This window comes from Belonocnema kinseyi, chromosome 7, assembly GCF_010883055.1.
Source record: "Belonocnema kinseyi isolate 2016_QV_RU_SX_M_011 chromosome 7, B_treatae_v1, whole genome shotgun sequence".
Lineage (NCBI taxonomy): Eukaryota > Metazoa > Arthropoda > Insecta > Hymenoptera > Cynipidae > Belonocnema > Belonocnema kinseyi.
This window is the reverse complement of record NC_046663.1, coordinates 103,376,779-103,384,129: the sequence shown is the minus strand read 5'-3', so window position 1 is coordinate 103,384,129 and position 7,351 is coordinate 103,376,779. Positions and strand designations below refer to the sequence as shown.

The window sequence follows — 7,351 nt, the reverse complement described above, 5'->3', positions numbered from 1 at the left end:
ATATATAAATAGAATCGACGAAGTGCTCCGGCCGGCAATCGTGCATCTTCGAGTTTTCAAATTCAGAAGAGGAGAAATGGGTTGCGCGCGCAACTCAGTCATATGCAGCGTCTCCTACTATATTGACACGGACGTAGCCCTGTCATAGTGTTGGACCGCATCTCGTTTCAGATCTGGGATCACTGCTCTGGAAGCATATTTTCCCAGTAGCAAATGTATGCTACATCAAATGGGTCAACTCGAGCCTAACCTATAAATATATCTAACCTAGCCTAACCTAACCTAACCTCACGAAACACAATTAAACTGATTGTGTTGTCCCGTTGTGTTTGCGGTACCATTTGAATCAGCTTGGGCTTAACCTGCAAAGAGGTCAATCCTATCCTAACCTAAAAAAACCTAACCTAACTTAACTTCACGTAACACAAATAAGCTTATTGTGTTGTCCCGTTGTGTTTGCGGTACCATTTCCTTCAGCTTCGGCTTAACCTACATAGAGGTTTAACCTATCCTAACCTAACAAAACCTCACCTAACCTAGCCGAATGAAATTCAACCACACGTGTAGCTATGTAAGCTTTTCTTAAATGTGACTTAAATTATGTCTTAAATGTGTGCTATATTTAATAGGTTAACTCGATCTTAACCTACTTATGAATCTAACTTAACAGAACCTAACGAAATTTTGGTTAACGCAACACAACTTAACTGTTCCCGTTGTAACACAATATAATTCATTTCATTGTAGTACAGGTGGTTAAAAATTTAGACGCACATTACTCATTTGAAGAAACTTAGAACTACAAGTAGAATTGACCCCATTTCAATTACCCTGACGAATAATGCTAGCAACAAGCGGTTACGAAACTCCAGACATTTACTGCTATTAATGTCAAAATATGAAAGTACGCAAGAACAGGGTTGCCAGCGTAATCGGTTAGGTTAGGTCAGGTTTTGTTAGGTTAGGACAGGTTAAACCTCTATGTAGGTTAAGCCGAAACTGAATGAAACGGTACCGCAAACACAACGGGGCAACACAATCTGTTTAATTGTGTTTCGTGAGGTTAGGTTAGGCTAGGTTAGACTCGAGTTGACCCATTCGATGTAGCACACATTTGCTACTGGGAAAATATGCTTCCAAAGCTTTACGTGTAGTTCAATAAATTTCTGTTAATTCAGGTTAGGTAAGGTCAGATTTTGTTAGGTAAAGTTATGTTAAATAAGTTGATATCAGGCAAGGGGTTATCCTTCAAAGTTGTCGACATGTTTTTGAAGTGAAAATTTACATCACTGGCATTATTTTGAAATTTATTTGCCTCAGTGCATGATTTTTCGTCATTTTTTGAGGTTATGGCTCAACCATAACGTGATGGGTGATTTTTGATACCGAATTTGAATTCAGCGCCCCAAAATCCATAGGAATACGTGTGGCTTCTTACCAGATCCGCACACTTTTTTTTGTGTTGATATGTTATCGGGCGGTGATCTCAAGCGTTCGTGATTTCCAAGAGGTTACGCGCTTACACTTTTCTCCGGAATCGTCGAACCCAGAGAGAAGACGTCTGTAATTCGAGAAACGCCGTAACTGCATTTATTTTTAGCTACGCAAATAAAGATTCGAACAGTTTTCTTCGATTTTAGGGATTGTCCAAAAATTACGTAAGACGTTTTTCTTTTGTTTGAATAAAGACGAGCATAAAATTGCTGTAAAGTTGAGAAGGACACAACGATATAAACAAAAGAAAAACGTCTTACGTAATTTGTGGACGATCCCTTACCGGCTTCGTTCATTTTGCAGTTAACGGTGTTTTCTCAAATCACATCAGTCATATTCTTGCCTGTATATTATTCATAATGATCTTATACATTCTCCAGAATATCTAAGAAATGTCCACAGACATTGTCTGTGAACTGAGGACTGGTGAACTTATAGTGGAAAAGGTTTGTTAAAAAACTACTTTAAATTAATCTGCAATAAAATGTAACAAAGAACAATTAAAGTCATAATTCATTTTCCATATTTGATTTCTTTGTATGCAAAATTACTAACAGTTAAAAACTCGCAGATGTTAGTAAAACGCCCTTGCTAATAAAACAAATGGAACCATAATTGACAAAATGACATGTACGTATTACACACTACTATCTTTCAAAAAAATATAGGCACCTCGACTTTTGTATAGATTTTCTTGAAAATCTCAGCAGAAAAAAATTCTAAAAATATGAGAAAATATGCGTATCGCAGGAGAAGGTTTTGGAAATAGTGATACAGAGTTTGAAAATGTTCAAATGATTAGCGATTCTCTCCTGGCGAAAGAAAGGTGAAAAAGTACCATAATCATATTATCATTTCCAAATACTCAACTTTGAATAGCTCTAAGTCCCTGAAAATGAATGATGAAAAATCTGAAGAAAAAAATGGCTTCTTTTATCCTTTCTGAGGACAATGGTGAAATTTGGAGACAAAAATAATCATTTGTTAATAAGATGTTAGCAAAAACGTAGGGAGGCGTCATCTCCGAAACTAAGGAACGTAGAGAGATGATTCTTGAAGCAAATTACACATTTTTTGCTTCTGATAATGTTGTATGTATTTTCTGTGAGCAAAAAGTTGAACTTGAATGTTTTAAAAATTATTTTCCTTTTGGAAAGATACAAAAGATTTTACGATAATTGAGGCAATTGTATCCTTTTTTTGCATCAGGACTTAGGGACTGTGTAAACAGTCTGAGTACGAGAGAAGGTCGTATTGCACGTGTAGCAGTAGCGCAAGCAAAGTGCACTGCTGAGAATGCGGTGGAATCGATTGTCGTAAATTTTTTTGTATTTTTCCATAAAGAAAATAATTTTTTAGACATTCAAGTGCAACTTGTGGCTCATTGAAAATACATACAACACTATCCGAAGCCAAAAATGTGTTATTTGCTTCAAGAATCATCTATGTACGTTCCTTGGTTTCAGAGATGAATCCTCTCTGGCTTTTTGTTAACAACTTATTAACAAATGATTATTTTTGGCTCTAAATTTCACCATAAGGTTTGAAGAAACCATTTTTTCAGAATTTTCAGAATTTATTTTCAATGACTTAGAGCTATTCAAAGTTGAGTATTCGGAAATGATAATATGATGATGGTACTTTTTCGCGTTTCATTCGCTAGAAAATAATCGCTTGTCAAACAATTGTCAGCCACTCCTGGTAGAAATGAACTCATAGATTAAAATGATATTCCTTTGAGTGGAGAATAAGAATTATTATAGAAAAAATTTTGTAATGTAACTAGTAAATTGATTTTTTTTAAATCTGAATTTCCAAAATTCGCGCGTATTTGAACAAATGAAATAGGCAAATCATTTGTTTACGTTGAATGTGCAAAAAATATATTTGACCTATTTTTTGTATTCATCCATTAAGAAATTGAAACATATTTTTATCAATATGGAAACAACACTGCTTCAGTGATTAAATTTGTCATTATTTATAAAACATGTAAAAAGCAGAATTTATTATTTTTCCATTTGTATTTTAAGATTAGTATATTCTATTAGTAAAATTATTCAAATATATCAAACAATAATTTTCAGAACACTCAAAGCATTCAAAGTTAATTTTACGTGGATCATTTTAAAATTCTTTACAACAAAAACATCCTTTTAATGATTTATTATTTTAAAGTGATCAATTTCAAAAACCTTCAATTTTACATATGTCAAATTTCACGAATTTCGACTACTTTAATTTAAAATAAAGGTACTTCTCTGCTGGAAGTACAGATTGAAAAAGATAAGAATTAGGGGATAAGAAAAGATATAAATATTCTATCTCTCTCAATGGGTCACTTTGCATTCCTAAAACGCTATCGTTTCCTATTCCCAATCTCAATAATTTTCGATTTCTTTAACTAGCTTTCGTAACCAAGGACTCTTATCTTTTCTATATCTTAGTCAATCTATTCTTTCGTAACCGTGGACCTCTATCTTTTTTTATTTCATTTTATCACTTTAATGTAAATTTGTATCCTTCTCTATCAGCTTTTCTATCTTTCACGATTGAGTACTCTTATCATTTTCTATCCCTCTAAATTCATTAATCCATACCAAACTTAGAGAATTCATGGAAAAAATTAATTTGACGTTGACCACATGACAGAAAGACAAAATTACGGCAAATGTGTCAAACTTGGAAAACCGGTTTGCCGAATCTCTACTAATAGGCTCGAAGACTGATTTTATTTGTTGGTTACTTTTACTGTCAGCCATCAAGCGGCAAAACTTAGATTTAGATTGAAATTTATATTGAATAAAAGAGATAATGAGATGCACTTTCTCAATCTCTTTATATCATAACGATGCAAAATTATGCAAAAAGATAAAATTTCTTTAGCTTTTTACTTAAAATTCAACCGGTTTTAAAAAAATTAGTAAGAAGCGACAAGAAGAAAAAAACTTAATTACAAAAACTATTGTAAAAATAATAATTTTTTGTGAGTTTAATTCTTTTTTTCGTAAAACATCATCTTTTTGCTTTCATAACAAATTACTAATAAATTATTTCAAATCTTAAAATCATAAAAAACGTAGTTTTTCCACAGACCTGATTTTTGGCACGATAACGACATTAAAATGGTTTCTCTTTTTAAGTCTTGCATTTTAAATCCTTCTTATTTAGATTTGATCAATCTGAAATACTTAATTGTGATATGACTTCTTATTTTATTTTTCAACTTGAAATATTTGACTTAAATTTTATATACTTTTTCAAAATATACGTAGCTTCAGTTATTTATATTCAGAATCTTTCGATTTTAATTCAAGAAATTAGGAAAGTGAATGAAAAAAATCTTCATGCAAAGTTGATCTATTAAAATGTAGATTATTATAAAATTTCTGACATGAAAAATCCCTTTTTTGGTTTGTCTAAGAGGCTTGGTAAATCTGGGAATTTCTTTTGAGTTATCCAAATAGAACGAACGTTCTTCTGCATTATAATCGATTTGACGGTGTCGGCCTCTTCGTGATGACGATTGTTATCCGCATAGCTGTCAAGATACTGCTATCGTTTACCATATTTAGTCTCGAGGCCGCCTTCACGGCCACGACTTTTATGGTGAGATGGAAGGGCTCCAAACCTATTAGTGCCTCCAGCGCCATCGTGGGTGTTGACTTCGAGGCACCAGTGATACCTCTCTGAATCAGTCCCCTGATTCTTTCTAGTCGGGACTTCACAGTAGAAAGTTCGACCCTGGTCCACCAGACGACTGCCGCATAGGTTAGTCTGAGTCGCAGGATCGCTGTGTAGATCCACATAAGTGTCTCCGATTTCAAGCCCCAGCTATTCCCTATGGCCTATTGCTCGTTCCATGACAGCTTCTTATCTAGAATGACTCCTTGATATTTGGCTTGCCCTTTGATTCGATTGTTTGTCCCTCCAATTTCAATGTACCTGTGGTTCCCAATTTGTACCTTCTGGCGAACACAACTGTCTCCGTCTTACTCGAATTGACTGATAGGCCAGTCCTCTTACACCACGATTCAACTATTCTTAGTGCTTGCTGCATTACTCCGAAAAGCGTATCCAGATGTTGACCGCGCACGATAACCAGTATATCGTCCGCATAGCCTATGATGTGGAGGCCTTAACTCTTGATTAGATGAAGCAATTCATCCACTACCAGGCACCACATCAAGGGTGATAGAGCACCCCCCTGCGGACTTCCCGAGTCTCCGGTTCCACATAAAGTTGTGTCACCCTTGGTCGTGGTTAGATTACTATTGGCCGATATGTGGCAGGTCCATTCCACGACTGCACTGGACACCCCGTGTGCGATCATGGCCGCCCTGATCACCTCTCCAGAAGTTCCTTCGATGTCCATGAAGATTCCAATCGCTCGACCTTTCTGCTTCAGTTGTCCTTCAATTAGGTCAACTGCAGTGCTCAGGGCCGTCTCAGTTGAATGACCAGCCCTGTAGGCGTGTTGTTGCTTGTGAAGAGGACTAATTGACCAGACCTTATCGCGGATATATCTGTCCGCGAGTCTTTCCACTGTTTTTAGTAGGAAGGATGTGAGGCTAATGGGTCGAAAATCCTTGGGTGAAGTATGAAAGCTCCTGCCTTCCTTCGCAATAAAGACTACTCTCGCACCCCTTCATGCCGCCGGAACATAATCCAACGTCAGACTAGCCCTAGCAAGTTCATTAAAGACCCAATGATGATCTCACCAGCTCTCTGTAAGAGGACTGGATATATACCATCCGGGGCGGTGGACTTGTAAGGACTGAAGGACTTCAGGGCCCACCTGACCCTGGCTGGGGTCACAATCTGGTTGGCTAGCCGTCGTTCCAGGCCCAATTGGGCCACAGGCGACTTCGATTGCCTCAGAGGTACCGTCCCTCCACCTTCTAACTTTGTGAAACCCGGAAAATGTGCTTTGATCAGGTGAGCCAAGGTATCCCCGTCCGACTCTGAGTATCCCCCGCCGGGAAATTTTAGATTCCCGAGAATAGCATACGGATTTCGAGAAAGGAGCTTATCCAGCTTGAACCGCCTCTGCCCCTTTCTCGATATCAGTGCAAAAGTTGGTCCAGCTTTCATGCTTTGCCCTGCGTATTGCACTCCTATAATCTTCCCTCATCGATGTAAATGAAGTCCACATTTCCATCGTTTTGGCAGAACTGACACACCTGAACCTCTCTCTGATTTGCCTGCGAAACTCTTCAAGTTTCGCGCTCCACCAGTGTGGTTCTCTCCAGCCTTTCGGACTTTCGAAGGCCGACAATCACCTTCATAAGTAAATTTGATAGTTTCCGTGAAAAACTCGGCCGCCATCTCCAAGGTATTCACGTCTCTAATTGACCTGGGCATCCCTGAGAGTGCACTTCTTAGTTCTGTCGAAAACTGATCCCAGTCCGTTCTTCTTGGATTTCTGACCCATTTAGGGCCGGTGGGTACAGCGGATTCCAACACGAAGTCTATGACTTCCTCCCTGACCAAATTACGAGACGTTGGGGTGTTCCCCGTATTAAGAATATCTAAATCAGCAGTAATTAGGTATTCCGATAGGGCTTTACCTCTTGAGTTGATGTCCGTGCTACCCCACAGGGTATGATGGGATTTAGCATCGCAACCCAACAGAAGAGGAAGACCCCTCACCTTGCAGTATTCCACCAGAGTACGTTCCTCCACTGGTGGATTGGTATCGCTGTCATATGGAAAGTAAGCCGATCCCATGACAATCCTTTCTATTCCTTTAAGATCCGTGACTATCGCCATCGGGTCTCTGGAACATAGCTCAAGCAGCGGAACAACGTTGACTCCCTTCGCCAGTATGCACGCCCTTGGATTAGCAGCCTTAAGG

At 37.9% G+C, this 7,351-nt stretch overlaps 1 protein-coding gene across 1 annotated transcript in view; it reads left to right on the top strand.

Annotated features, from left to right (window-relative positions):
• The first annotated feature begins 1,863 nt into the window (after positions 1-1,863).
• LOC117175907 (cytochrome c-type heme lyase) overlaps positions 1,864-7,351 on the top strand; it is a 23,903-nt gene continuing 18,415 nt past the window's right edge. Inside the window, exon 1 of the mRNA XM_033365745.1 lies at positions 1,864-1,940. The gene's annotated coding sequence lies outside the window, so the exon portion shown is untranslated. The remainder of the gene's footprint in view (positions 1,941-7,351) is intronic.